Here is a 15,688-nt window from a genome sequence, read left to right on the forward strand (position 1 = left end):
AAATTAGGAACAATATCACAGGGGTGGTGTACACCCCTGTGATATTTAGGGTAATATTATTGTCTTCTCCCCTCGATATTAGGAACAATATTACAACGGTGGTGTAAAGTACCTGACAAATTGGGAAAAATACTATCCTCTCCCCCTCATATATTAGAAACAATAACACAGGGGGAATGTACACCCACTGCCATATTGGGAGTAATATCATACTCGCCCCATCCCCCAGATATTAGGAACAATATCACAGCGGGGGTGTACACTTTTACGATATTGGGAGTAATATCATACTCTCTCCCCCTGGAAATTAGGAATAATATCACAGAGCTGGTGTAGACCCTCTGCGATATTTAGGATAATATTATCACCTCCCCCCTTGATATTAGGAACAATATTACAAGGGGAGTGTAAATTACCTGCCAAATTGGAGGTAATACTCTCCTCTCCCTCCCTGTATTTTAGAAAATATAACACACGGGAAATGTACACCACTGCGATATTGGGAGTAATATCTTCCTCTCCCCACCTGGATATTAGGAACAATAACACGGGCGGGGCATACACCCCTCGCGATCTTGAATGTAATGTCATCCTCTCCCTTCCTTTATATTACGAACAATATCACGGGTGGTGTACAACCCCTGCAATATTGGAAGTAGTATCATCCATTCCCCCATGGATATTAGGAACAATATCACAGGGGTAGAGTACACCCTCTGCAATTTCGGGAGTAACATCATCCTCTCGTTCCCTGGATATTATAAACAACATCACGGGGGGGTGGGGGGTGTACACACCCTTCGATATTGGGAGTAATATAATCCTTTCCCTCCCTGTATATTAGGAGCAATATCACAGGGGGTGGTGTAAACTTGCGATATGGGGATTAATATCACCCCCCTTTCCCGCCCTGGATATTACAAACCATATCACAGGGAGGTGGACACCCTTTGCGATATGGGGAGTAATATCATGCCCCTCTCCCCCCCCCGATATTATGAACCATATCACAGGGGAGTGGACCCCCCCCCACGATATAGGGAGTAATATCACCCCCCTCTCCCGCCCTGGATATTACGAACCATATCACAGGGGGGTAGACACCCCCCACGATATTGGGAATATCATCCTCTCCCCCCTGGATATTAGGAACAATATCACAGGGGGTTGTACACCTCCTGTGATATTGGAAGTAATATCATCCTCTCCCTCCTGGATATTAGCAACAATATCATAGGGAGTGTGTACAACTCCAGCGATATTTGGAGTAATATCATCCTCTCGCCCCATGGATATAAGAAACAATATCACAGGGGATGTGTACACCCCATGCGATATTGTGTGTGATGCCATTCTTCCCCAACCCCTGCAATATTGGGGTGTAATACAATTCTCTCCCTTCCTGGACATTATGAACAATATTACTACTAAGTGATATATTAGGAGTAATATATACATAGAATATTATGAGGAATATCACAAGGCGTACACCCACTGTGATATTAGAAGTAATATCTCCCTAAAATATTAAGAAGAATATCTTCACCCACTGTGACTTTAGGAGTAATATCTCCCTAATATGTTACAAATAATATCGCAGGGTGTACACTCACAGTGATGTTAGGAGTAATATCTCCCTAGAATATTACAAATACACATGGTGTACACCCACTGTGACTTTAGAAGAAATATCTCCCTAAAATAATACAAAAATATCACAGTGTATGCAGTAATATCTCCCTAGAATATTACAAATAATATCACAGGGTGTACACCCACTGTGAGATTAGGAATAATATCTCCCTAAGATATTATGAATAATACCACAGGGTGTACACCCACTGTGATAATAGGAATAATACCTCCCCAGGATATTATGAATAATGTCACAGGCTGTACACCCAGTATGACATTAGGAGTAATATCTCCCTAGGATATTATGAATAACATCACAGATTTTACACCCAGGGTGTGCACCCACTGTGATATTAGGAGTAATATCTGCACAGGATATAACAAATAATAGTACAGGGCATGCACACATGATGTACACCCACTGTGATATTAGGAGAAATATCTCCCTAGGATATTATGAATAACCTCCCAGAGTGTACACACATGGTATACACCCTCTGTGGCATTAGGAACAATAACTTTCTAAAACGTTATGAATAACATCACAGAATGTACACACATGGTTTACACCCACTGTGACAGGTGCAGTATCTCCCTTGGATATTATGAATAACACCAAAATATCACTGTGATATTAGGAGTAATTTCTCCCTAGAATATTACGAATAACATCACAGGGAGTTCATTCATGGTGCACACCCACTGTGATATTAGGAGTAATATCTCCTTAGGATATTACTTTTCATATAAAGGTGTGTACATCCACTGTGATATTGGGAGAAATATTTCTCTAGGATATTATGAATAATATCACAGAGTGTATACCCACTGTGATATTAGGAATAATAATTCCCTGGGTTATTATGAATAATATCACTGGATATACACCCACTGTGATATTAGGAGCAATATCTTCCTAAGATATTACAAATAATTTCAAAGGATGTGCACACATGGTATATACCCACTGTGATATTAGGGGTAATATCTACCTAGGATATTATAAATAATATCACAGGGTGTACACCCACTGTGATATTAATTTTTTTAGGTTATTATGAATAATATCACCGAGTGTACAAACATGGTGTACACTCACTGTGATATCAGGAGTAATATCTCAGTAAAATATTATGAATAATATCACAGGGTGTGCACCCACTGTGATATTAGGAGTAATATCTTTGTAGGATATTACAAATAATATCACAGGATGTATGCCCACTATGACATTAGAAGCAATATCTCCCTAGGATATCAAAAATAATATCACAAGGTGTACAACCTCTGCATCCTGGGTTCTAAGGGATTCTCCTGCTTCAGCCTCCCGAGTGGCTGGGATTACAGATGCCCATCACCACGCCTGGCTAATTTTGTATTTTCAGTAGAGACGGGGTATCACAATGCTGGTCAGGCTGGTCTGGAACTCCTGACCTCAGGTGATCCACCAGCCTCAACCTTCCAAAGTGCTGGGAATACAGGTGTGAGCCAACGTGCTTGGCAGAGAGTTATATATTAAATAAATTTGGAAACATAGCTCCCATATTTGAGTGTGCATTTACTTTTATGAAGAAATTATGTCAGAAAACCTAAGGATGATAATAAATATGAAAAGTAACTGGCATGTAAAAAGGTCTTTTGATCAAGAACTATAAGGGTCGATTCCATTTTTAGATAATGTGATCCTAGCTCTTGTATAGTGCTTATAAATATTCTACATCAAAGGAATTTGTTGCACAGTGTCAGAATAAAATAAAGCCTATTTCACTGCTTCTTAATTTTTAAATTAGATTGAGTTTGTTTTCTTAGAGAACATTTTTTATTTTATTTTTTCTGAAAAGAGTAGGCCATATTTTACTGAGATCTTGGACTTGTTATATATTACGTTTTGGTCTTCTAACATTCTCCAGTGGGTTTTCTCTAAAGTAGGTATGCACAGAAAGAGGTGAAAAGCAAAAAAGTAAATCATGTAATAATTCTGAGATTTTTGGGTTTGTCACAACTGAGAAATATTGCTGAGGGTGTTTGGTCCTCAAGTGTGAAAATGTTCCTTGTGAATTGCTTGTATCCAAAATATACACACAGCATTAAGTGCTGGTTTTTATCTTTTATTTTTCCAATCCTTTTTTCTTCTCAAGGTATCCAAGTCACACAGAGCCACAGAATCTCACAGGTGTCTCAGAATTCCTCCTCCTGGGACTCTCAGAGAATCCAGAACTGCAGCCAGTCCTTGCTGGGCTGTCCCTGTCCATGTGCCTGGTCACAGTGCTGGGGAACCTGCTCATCACCCTGGCCGTCAGCCCTGACTCCCACCTCCACATCCCCATGTACTTCTTCCTCTCCAACCTGTCCTTGCCTGACATTGGTTTCACCTTGGCCACGGTCCCCAAGATGATTGTAGACATGCAATCACATAGCAGAGTCATCTCCCATGCGGGCTGTCTGACACAGATATCTTTCTTTGTCCTTTTTGCATGTATAGATGACATGCTCCTGACTGTGATGGCCTATGACTGATTCGTGGCCATCTGTCACCCCCTGAACTACCCAGTCATCATGAATCCTCACCTCTGTGTCTTCTTAGTGTTGGTGTCTTTTTCCTTAGCCTGTTGGATTCCCAGCTGCACAATTGGATTGTTACAATTCACCTGCTTCAAGAATGTGGAAATCTTTAATTTTGTCTGTGACTGATCTCAACCTTGCCTGTTCTGACTGTGTCATCAGTAACATATTCATACATTTAGATAGTACAATATTTGGTTTTCTTCCCATTTCAGGGATCCTTTTGTCTTACTATAAAATTGTGCCCTCCATTCTAAGAATTCCATTGTCAGATGGGAAGTATAAAGCCTTCTCCACCTGTGGCTCTCACCTGGCAATTGTTTGCTTATTTTATGGAACAGGCATTGGTGTGTACCTGACTTCAGCTGTGTCACTATCCCCCAGGAATGGTGTGGTCAGTGTTGTATGTTGTGGCCACCCCCATGCTGAACCCCTTCATCTGCAGCCTGAGAAACAGGGGCATTCAAAGTGCCCTGTGGAGGCTGCGCAGGAGAAAAGTCTAATCTCATGATCTGTTTCATCCTTTTTCTTGTGTGGGTTAGAAAGGGCAACTACATTAAATCTCTACATCTGCAAATCCTGCCCCCTTTGTCACATTATTTTTGTTGCTTGATGGCTTATATTCCTTTCCACATTTCCTATGTGAATATTGCTTTGTTATGCCTTTAACTGGAATGAGTGAGTATTCTGGGATCCTTTGTTTAGCATAAACTTGATGACTGAATCCTCTATACCTAGGCAGCCTCTTTTAGTTTCTGAGCAATAACCCTGTTGTCCAGGTGGAATCACAACCATCTTTTTATATACAGGAAGTCCTCACTTCATTTTGTAATTCCCTGAAAAGTGACTTTATGGAAACAGTGTACAGCAGGTCCTCCAACACCATTGGTTTGTTCAAAGTTGTCTAGTTATAATGTTGATGAGAAATAAATTGGTTTCACTATACATAATTTTGCTTAAAGGTGCAGTTTTCAAGAGACTATCAAAGATGTTAAGTGAGGAATACTGTACATCAAATGCACATCCTTTCCCACAGTTCATGTGAAATTCCTTTATAAACTGCTTCTAGGGAATCTATTTAGGCAGGTTATGTATAGAGATCCATGTCACTGGTCTTCAATCTTGGCTTTGATTGAAATCACCTGGGTAGCTTACAAATGATGAGGCCTCAGTCTCATTACCTAAGATTCTGATTTACTTGTACTTGTGTGGGTATGCGGATTTTTTTTTTTTAAGCAAAAGATATGGTTCCAACGATGAAGTTCCTAGAGGGATCAAGCTCTGATGAGTAAGAATAGAACTTAATTGTAATATAATTTCTTCAAATGTTATCTTCAAATGCATTGTCCTTCAACACTATAAAAAATTTTTATTATGCTCTTTTTTCTTACCACTTAGCATTTTCATTTTACATTTGTTGAAGCTATAGATTTATACACACATTGATTGCTGCTTTATTTCATACTTGTACATACATAAAATGGGAAATAGAAAATAAAATGGTCACAGTATCCCTAAAGTTTCTCATTCCGAAACATTTTTAAAATATTTGTTTTTAAAAAATCTGTTTCAATTAAGAAACTGTGGTATACACACACAATAAAGTATTATTCAGGCTAAAAAGGAATAAAATCCTCTCCACTGCAGCAAAAATGGATGAGATTGCAGGTCAGTATATTACGTGAAATAAGCCAGGTGCAGAATGACAAATATTATATGTCATCACTTATATGTAGGAACAAAAAGGAAAATTTTGGCCAGGTGTGGTTGGTGGCTCATGCCCGTAATTCCAGCACTTTGGGAGGCCAAGTTGGATGGATCACTTGAGGCCACGAGTTTGAGACCAGCCTGGCAAACATGGTGAAACCACATCTCTACTAAAAATACAAAAATTACCTGGGGGTGGTGGTGCATGCCTGTAGTCCCAGCTACTTGGGAGACTGAGGCAGGAGAATTGCTTGAATCTAAAAGGCAGAGGTTGCAGTGAGCCAAGATCTTGCCTCTATACTCCAACCTGGGCAACAGAATGAGACTCCAACAAACACATACACACAAAAGGAGTCTCATGAAGGTGGAGATTATAAAGGTGGTTAGCAGAGGCTAGAAAGAAAAGGGGTGGGATGGGGAATGAAGAGAAGTTGATAATTGGGTATAAAATATAAAAAGATGGAACAAATGAGTTCTAGTGTTTGATAGTACAGTACGGAAATTTTAGTTCACAAATATTTATTGCATATTTCCAGATGGCTTGGAAAGAAGATTCCTAACTTTCTCATCATGATAGTTTCTAAGTTATTCTCTTTCTGCTCCAGTCACACCCTTCTATATTCTTCTTTTTTAGGCTAGATTGGAACTCTTGAAATCATCCTGTATTTTTATTTATTTTATTTATTTATTTATTTTTTGAGATGGAGTTTCGTTCTTGTTGCCCAGGCTGGAGTGCAATGGCGTGATCTCGGCTCACCACAAACTCCGCCTCCTGGGTTCAAGCAATTCTCCTGCCTCAGCCTCCCGAGTAGCTGAGATTAGAGGCATGTGCCACCACGCCCAGCTAATTTTTATTTTTAGTAGAGACAGGGTTTCTCCCTGTTGGTCAGGCTGGTCTTGAACTCCCAACCTCAGGTGACCCACCCGCCTCGGCCTCCCAAAATGTTAGGATTACAGGCGTGAGCAACCTCACCTGGCCCATGCTACATCTTTACCTGTTGTCTGTTGTTGTTAGTTTGTTCTTGAGCCCAGAAATTACTTCTCACATATATGTTCAAATGATTTTTAACATGAGTGCCAAGAAAATTAATTGGTGGAAATGCAGCCTTTTCAACAAATGGTGTTGGAGAAACTTGATTTTCACATGCAGAAAAATGAAGGTGGACCCTATGTCACACGAGATGCAAAAACTAACACAAACTGGATCAAAGACCTAACCCCAAGAGCTAAAACGATATGCCTAAAAGAAAACGCTGGCAAAACCTTTATGACATCAGAGTGGGGAATGCTTTCTGGGATATGACACCAAAAGCATAGGCAACAAAAGAAAATTAGATTCCTTGGATTACAGCTAAATGAGAAATATTTTTGTGCGTCAAGAAATACCATGAACTGAGTGAAAAAATAACCCATGGATTAGGAAATATATTTGCAAACCATATATCTGAAAAGAGGCTGATATTCATAATATATGAAGAACCGCTAGAACTAAACAACAAGAAACCTAAGGCATCCCATTAACAATGGTCAGAAGACTTGAGTAGACATCTCCCTAAGAAAGATATACCAACGGCCAATAACCATATAAAATGATATTCAAAATCACTAATCATAGGGAAATACAAATCAAACCAAAAATGTGATACCACACATTAGGATGGATATGATAAACAAACAAGCAATGGTGAAACTAGAGGGAAGTAGGAATGCTCAAACATGATCAGAACGTAAAACTGTGCAGGAACAGGGAAAATAGTATGGAGTGTACTTGAAAAATTAGAAATAGAATTATCAGATGATCCCGCAGTTGCATTTGTGGGTACCTACCACCTAGAATTAGAAGTCAGGAGTGGAAGAGATATTTGTACACCCATATTCATAGCAGCGTTATTCACAACAGCCAAAAACGTGGAAGCAACCCAAGGGTCAGTGGACAGATGAATGAAAAAGGGCAGTGCAGTTCATTCATACAATGGAAGGCTATTCAGCCTTAAAAAGGCAGGCACTTCTGGCCAGCACGGGGGCTCACGCCTGTAATCCCAGCATTTTGGGAGGCCGAGTTGGGCAGATGACCTGAGGTCAGTAGTTTGAGACCAGCCTGGCAAAAACATACTGAAACTCTGTCTCTACTAAAAATACAAAAAATTAGCTGGGCATGGTGACGCGTGCCTGCAGTCCCAGCTACTCCGGAGGCTGAGGCACAAGAATCACTTGAACCCATTTTGTTTCCTCTCAGTGAAAGCGACGCACACACTAGCTGCTTCTGTCAGCCATCTTGAACAAGAACCCCCTGAAGGAAGCTTTCTTGAACACTGCTTCTTCTAGAAGTGCTTACCAGGAATTCGAGCAGACATTCACCACCAAAATATAATAAAATAATCATCACCAGTATTTCTCAACTAACCCCCTAGTAAATCTAATTGCTGTCACATAACATCCTTCATTTGTTCTTTATTCTTCTATATTCACCTCCTTCACTCCCTCTCCATTGAAATAAACTAAAACTATAAGACTGGAATGGGCCTCACAGCTATTTTAATTACATGTAACTATTTGTAAAACATAGAGACAGAGGTCAAATCACTAGTACAACTTTCCTAACATGACCTCTATATGATCTGGCAACTGCATATGATCTAACTTTACCCCATACATAGTAGGACCTCAGAGAAGGAACATAAAAGCCAGAAGGCTTGTGTAGACATTTCCTGTTCAATATACATGACAGAAGTAAAAATAAACTTTCTCTACAACCTCTCCTTATCCTGCTTTATGACCTGCAGGAACCTGGAATCTCTATCTTCCTACAGAGAGGAAAAAGGACTTCTTAGCAGTCTTTTGGGCAATAAATCTTGAAATTCTGAGACAAAGACAAAAGGATCAAGTCATTGCCAGATTTACCACAAAGCGAAGGAGGGAAAAAGGAAGAACCATTCACTAACCTGTGGTCTTTGCTCAGTCCTTGGACTCCTCAGGCAGCCTGTTCACTACATTCTCATTTAACTGGAGGTTATCTGTAAATAATACTTGTTGGTGCTGAAGAGAAATTAGGCATCGATTGCTTAACCATGTTTCACTACTGCTTAAAAGTACGCCTAAGACAACTGGTGCCAGGTCTAAGGGGTTTCCAAAGGGCCTTTTAAGATCCTCTAGGGTTTTTGATTCCAAAGAATGACTTTGCAGTACAGAAATCAATATAAGATCTGAAAACCTGAAAATTTATTGATATTTCCTCAGCTCCAAGGACCAATTAGATATTTTCCTGGAAATAAAGACACCATTTCTACTCATGTCCTCAGAACCCTATTAATTAGAGACATAATCCTCATAAAATTGCAGCCTGGATCACTGAACCCTTGTCTACGGTTTTAGTGTCCCCTCCAAAACTCATATGGAAACTTAATCCTCAATGAGGCAGTATTGAGAGGTGGGGGCCATTAAGAGGTGATTGGATTATGAAAGCTCTGCCCTCATGGATGAATTAATCTATTGACAGATTAATGAAATGGTTAATGGATTGACGGGTTGTCATGGGAGTGGTACTAGTGGCTTTATAAGGAGAGGAACAAGCACACACAAACCCTTCTCCATGTGCTGCCCTGTGCCACCTCAGGACTTTGCAGGGAGACCCCACTAGCAACAAGGCCCTCACCAGATGTGGCCCCTCAACCTTGTACTTCTCAACGTCCATAACTATAAGAAATAAATTCCTTTTCTTTATCAATTACCCAGTTTCAGGTATTGTGTTAAAACTAACAGATAGCAGACTGAGACACCTTCCCACATCATGGACTTTGTCTTCACCAGTATTCTACCTCCTGAAAGAAACTACAAAACACCCACTCATCAGGTGTCACTAGCCTGGCAACCTCCCTTAAGCCAGACAAAGCTGAGAAAAAAAGACCCAAAAAACCCATATATGAATAACTGTAATGGTGTCACAGTGATCCATTATTGCCATTGTGACAATTATGAAGTTCTCACTCAAGTTCTGTAGGCTCTTCATGCACACACAGCTCTACCATGTTTGCTTGTTCTGTTTGGATTCCCTAAGCAAAAGTCAATTGAAGCCATTGTTGCAAAAGATCATGAAGTTCCTGACCAAAAGACCATAAGAGCACACTCAGTATCTGCTGTGTGCCTAAACATAATTCTGAAAAGCTTTGCTTCTGTTCTCTTGAGTACAAATTAGTTGAGCAGATGTCCAAAAAGTCCCCTTTCTGTAGTTCTTGACCAGTATTTACAGGTCCATACTCCATGACTATAAGTTCTTTGTTCCCATACCATTCTACTAAGCTTGGTTTTTGTTTTTTGTTGGTGTTTTATTGTTTGTTTTGCTGTGTACCAAATGAAAATGGAAGTAGATAGATTACTACTATATTACTTGAAACCAGTAATAAGTGATAGGAGACAAACTGAAGAAAAAAATAGAATAATCATAAAATTACATATATATTACACCTCAAAAAAAAGAAAGACAGTGTGGTATGATCTTGCTTGAGGCTATTGGTCCAACATGCGGGCCAACACATTAAGTGATATTCTTATGATGGTGATAATGAATTGTCAAGAAAGAATTGAAACTATATTTGGTTTATTCTTTATAAAAAGGTAGAGGTGTGTGAAATCCATTTTTTTCTAATTTTTCAAACTAAATTGATATAGTTTGGCATTTGAAGGGGTAAGCTTTTGTCATAATCACAATAATAGCCATCACTCTACAGTGCCTAATCTACTTATGCTGGCAATATGCCAGGTGCTTAATCCTGCTGGGCAGTGAGGCTGCAACACAGCCAGGCATGAATCTGAGAGGGTTGGGAAAGGCAGAGCCATTCTGTTGTGGCCTTGGCAATTAGTTTTATTCTGAGAATTAAAGGCTTATAGATTGGCCTCTTAAGAAGACAGAGGAATGTGTAATGATTTTATTTAATTTACTGTATTAAGCTGATGTCATTTGGCACTTGAAGGAATAAGCTCTTGTTTTAATAATAACGGCCACCACTCTTAAGAATTTGCTCCATGCCAAGCAATGCGTCAGGTATTCTAGCATAAAATAGCTTTAACCCTCCTAGGTAGTTCTTATTATCCCCATTTCACAAGTTGAGAAACTGTAGTTTAGGAAGATTATTATCTGCCTAAGAACAATAAGTGAGTGGTAGAGCCAAGACTCAAATCCAGTTGCATAACACCTCAAAGCCCCATTCTTCATAATCTCAGTCAGAGTCTATTTATATAAGAAATCCCCTTTTATACAACTTATTATTCCCTGGCAATACCCATAAAGGAGTCATCTCTGTAATGAGCTTTCTGGTACCATGGGAAGCTTCCTATCTCTATCTCTCTTGTTCCACGGAACAATGTTCCTAGCCAGGGAGAGAAGAGCCATTCTAGATCCGGCTAGTCTGAGCCAAGGGAGAATTTTAATCATGTTAAAGGAACCCATCCTGAGTAATTCCTTGACGTCACCCACTAAGTCCATCCACCTTCAGTGACCAGCCTGGCCCTTGTCCACTATACTCAGCTCTTTCCCTGGCAGCTGAAGTCACCCTAAAAATAGCCTCTGGACCTTGGAAGGAACCTCTCCTGGTGCCTACAGCAAATAAAGTACCACTGAGGTTGGGAAGAATTGCTCCCTGGGCAACAGTCAGCTCCACTCTACAAAAATCTCATTTAAGCCCTCTCATTTTCCAAGAATGAGAGGCCAGGAAAACCCCCACAGAAATAAAATCCCATTCTTTCTTTCTGCCATAAATGTTTTTCTCATTTCTGATCTAACCTAAAATGTACTGACTTGGTGTCCCTTGTTCTAAGCTCTAATGGCAGTTAATATGTCCCATGGTAGGGGGGAGTTACACATAAAATCTTCACAAGCCCCAGTGCCTGAGTATGAATAATTACCAACTTCTCTCATGGGAGTAGGGAGACATTAGAAATCTTCCCCACACTGGGTGCTGGAAAGTCCTGAGGCTCACCTACACACCCCTCACATTTAAGCAATTCCCTATTGCCTGCCCAACCTCAGTGAAGCCACTAAATTTTTTAAGTGGATTTTTTTCAAATGTGGTTTAATTCAGTGATCAATTTATTAGAAACCTGCTCTTTGGTTATTTGTCAAAGGAGTCTAGCAAGATATCTAAGCCATGGGTTCAAAGGCTAAGCTTCAACTTTAAGATTTAATAGCACCATCATAATATGCTAAGACATGGACTAATGTGGTGGCAAAAGTTTCATTCCCCACCCCTACTGGAACTTCACCCCAGAGATATCTGCACCAAACCTGACACCAGTTGGCTCAGTATCTCCCCTTTGTTTACAGCATATCTAAACATGAATATCAAAGGGACACATAATAAATTGGAAGTTGATAAAAGAGAAACTTCTGATACAGGAGATTTCATGATTTCTAGACAGTCCACCTGAGGAGTGAATGCCAACAACCATACAGTACATATTCAGGAGGTCTCCCTTCCCAGCAAAAGAGTCATAGAGGATTGCACCTGATATAAAGAGGGCTTGTCTTGTCTCCTCATCCTTTTCCCCAACCCAGTAGATGGATCCCTCAACAGAAGCTCTGTAATGTCCCCCATTTAGCCACTTTCTGGTCCTGGCCCCACCATCTCTGGGAGGCTTCCTAAAAGTGCTTGCAGCCTGTTTCTCCAACCCCCATCATTTACATTCCTAGCCAATTAGCCCAGCCTTTACTTATTATGGCAGACAGAAGAATGACCTCCCCCAAAATGTTCACACCCTGATCCCTGAGAACAGAGCAAAAGGGACCTTGCAGATGTGATTAAATAGAGGACCCTGAGATAGAGAGATTATCCTGGATTCTCCAGAAGTTGGACCTAAGGTAATCACAAGGATCCTGTCAAGTAAAAGAGGGAAGCAGAAAAGGAGGTCAGAGTGACGTGATGTGAGATGTATTCCACTTTGGGTTTGAAGATAGAGGAAGGGGGCCATGAGCCAAGGAACTTGGGAGGCCTCTAGAAGCTGGAAATCGAAAGGAAATGGATTCTCCCCTAGAACCTATAGAAAGAAAAACAGCCTTGCAAACACTTTAGACCAGTGAGACTCATGTTGGATGTTGAACTTCTAACCTACAAAAATGTAATATAATAAATGTGTGTTGTTTTAAGCCACTAAATTTGTGGTCATTTGTTACAGCAGCAATGGGAAACTAGTATACTTATTCACTATCTTGTATTCTTCTTTCATTATTTCAGATGTGTGGGTCTTGTCTCCCTGAGAGACCACATAGTGCTTTTAGTAAATTGGTCTTATTCATTTCCACCTTTTCCTGCATATGGTGAACCCTCAATCCTGTTAACTTCATTATCTCACTTCCTCTAGATAATGCTGACCCTCTGACAGCAATAGGGTTCAGGGAGAAACAAATGAGTCATCAGGCCACCCAGTTACTAGCAACCTAACTTAGCTCTCAATGGCCACCAAGAGAACAAACTCTACTATTCCCTAGTCCAGGGTTCCTTACATAAAATGATGACAGCAAACATAGAAGGTGAGGCAACCTGGATTTACTCACATTTCTCAGGTTATACCAGCAGGAGACCAACAGGTAGGCCCAAGATGGTCTCAAACACAAAAACTCAGTATATCTCCTTTATTTGCAATACAAGGCCTTAGCCATATGATCTCAGTCTTTGTTCTCTACTCATAATGCACTCCAAACCCACCCAAGATGATCTGAAGATCAAGGATGGCTCTACCTGATTGCCTCATTTGCACACAGCATTTGTGGACACAATGTCATTAACACAAGAAGAGAGCCTAGTTAGAAAAGCTGGTGGGGGTCTCTTCATTAACTCCAGTTAACTAGCCATACTTTCTCTTTGCTCTTTGGTAACAAAGATATAAATAGTCCTACACTTCTTTCTTTCACCTGCTCCTCATATATTTTAATAAAAGTACTTACTTGGTTCATTCTATTTCTACTAATACAGAATATTTCCAAATATGTATCGCCATATAATTATAATTTTATAACCCCTCTAAACAAATGCATTTTATGTATTTATTGTACGTACTACTTGACATAATACATTTCTCTATGCATATTCAATTGATTTACCTTCCAACCAAATTATTTATTGAATATTTGTTAAAATATTGGCTGGACCTACCTGAAGGTTAGCCTCTTTTTTCATGCCTCTCACTTCAGAGGCATCCTCTGAGGAGAACTTTTCAGGGCTGATTTTCAGGCTTCATCAGAATTATGGGTTGGGCTGTATGTGAACTCACCAAGTAGCCACATTGCAAAGCTTCTGCTGACAACTTGCAGAAAGATGGGCCTCCAGACAAAGACCAGGAGTTCATTGCAGATTCATTTTCACAAAGCAGAGAACTTAGTGCTCCCAGTTCAGCTGGCATCCTCTCTGTCCCCTTTCAAAGGATACCAGTACATCTTTTGTTGACAAGGAGACAAGGACCAGGACATTTGTCCCTTCTTCTCCTGTCTCTTCTGAAAATCACTTATCCCTCATATTTAGGTGGGGGAGCAGTACCTTTTCTGATTGTGTCACTGCAAAGAATGACATATCCTTCCTCCTTCATGTTGAACTCCTCAGCTGTTCTTTTAGAAGATAATGGTACCTGCCAGGGTAAGTGGAGGAAGCCAAATAGCAGGTGTTATAGAAAAGTACTGTAAAACAGCATAAAATTCACAGCATATGGATAGAATGTCAGAATTAAAAGGGAATTTAGGAATCCCTCAATCCCATAAAAGTTCATATATCAGATGTGGAAACAGAGGCCCAAATGATTTTCTCAAAGCCATACCCTTAGGGGTGAGAATCAGAACCCTAACTCCTGACTCCCAGCACTGTTTCCACTAACTCCTATCTCATCCCATCTCAACCCCCATATCCACTGGCAAAATAGAACACTCCATAAAATCAACCACAATTTCAGACAAGATGAAGTAATGCATGATGCTAAATATAGGAAGTTAAGTCATTTGGATTTTTGTTTGTTTGAACTCAAGTGTTTTAAAATTTTATCTTATGAATATTATTATAAATCTGATTTGGGTTTTATTCTTTAGCAATTTACTTATCTTAAGTGGTGGCACCAATATTTATTTTCCTGCTGCAAAACCGTCAATGTTCCCAAATATTGGTCCAGGAATTGTAAATGATTTATGCCTGCTGATTGAGTCTCTCACTACAAATCACATTAGCCCTGAAGCAGGCAGACATGCCCATATCTTCCTCTGAGTCAGTGCCTGGATCCAGGGGATCAGACCTCTTAACTGATATGGCAGACAGATAAGCTATGTTTCAGGTCCTCAAAAGGAACCTGGAAAATATAATTAATTCAAGCCAAATACTCTTACTGTTCCCTTGCATATACAACAAAGATAAAAATATCTATCTTATTAAACTGTTGAGAGTAAGAAAGATAATATATACACAGTGCCTGGCACATGGATGGAACTTAGTTGATGGTAGTTATAATATTTATAATATCTTTTCTTTGTTTCAATTTAATATGATTTATATGACTTTTCATACTTACTGCACATGCAACATCTTTTAGATAATTCTATATCTAGATTATTAATAAAACATTGATATCCTCTTCAGTATTTATACAGATGCACGTCTTCTAAAGTCTTCAGCAAAATTCCCCCTGGGGAATTTCAGCTGTCTCTCACTCTCTTTTTTTTTTCACTTTTATTTCCATATTAAAGGTTTTTATTTTTAAGGTATACAATATGATATTTTGATACATGTATACTTTGTGAAATGATTGCAACAACCAAGTT

At 39.6% G+C, this 15,688-nt stretch overlaps 1 protein-coding gene and 1 pseudogene across 2 annotated transcripts in view; one reads left to right on the plus strand and one right to left on the minus strand.

The window, feature by feature from the left end:
- The first annotated feature begins 879 nt into the window (after positions 1-879).
- Positions 880-4,739, plus strand: LOC100435060 (olfactory receptor 7E24-like; annotated as a pseudogene).
- Positions 4,740-6,520: 1,781 nt separating this feature from the next.
- LOC112135518 (calcitonin-like) overlaps positions 6,521-15,688 on the minus strand; it is an 83,226-nt gene continuing 74,058 nt past the window's right edge. For both annotated transcript variants that reach the window (XR_008511615.2, XR_008511619.2), the window contains one exon: positions 6,521-14,514. The gene's annotated coding sequence lies outside the window, so the exon portion shown is untranslated. The remainder of the gene's footprint in view (positions 14,515-15,688) is intronic.

The sequence above is a fragment of the Pongo abelii genome, chromosome 9 (genome assembly GCF_028885655.2).
Source record: "Pongo abelii isolate AG06213 chromosome 9, NHGRI_mPonAbe1-v2.0_pri, whole genome shotgun sequence".
NCBI lineage: Eukaryota > Metazoa > Chordata > Mammalia > Primates > Hominidae > Pongo > Pongo abelii.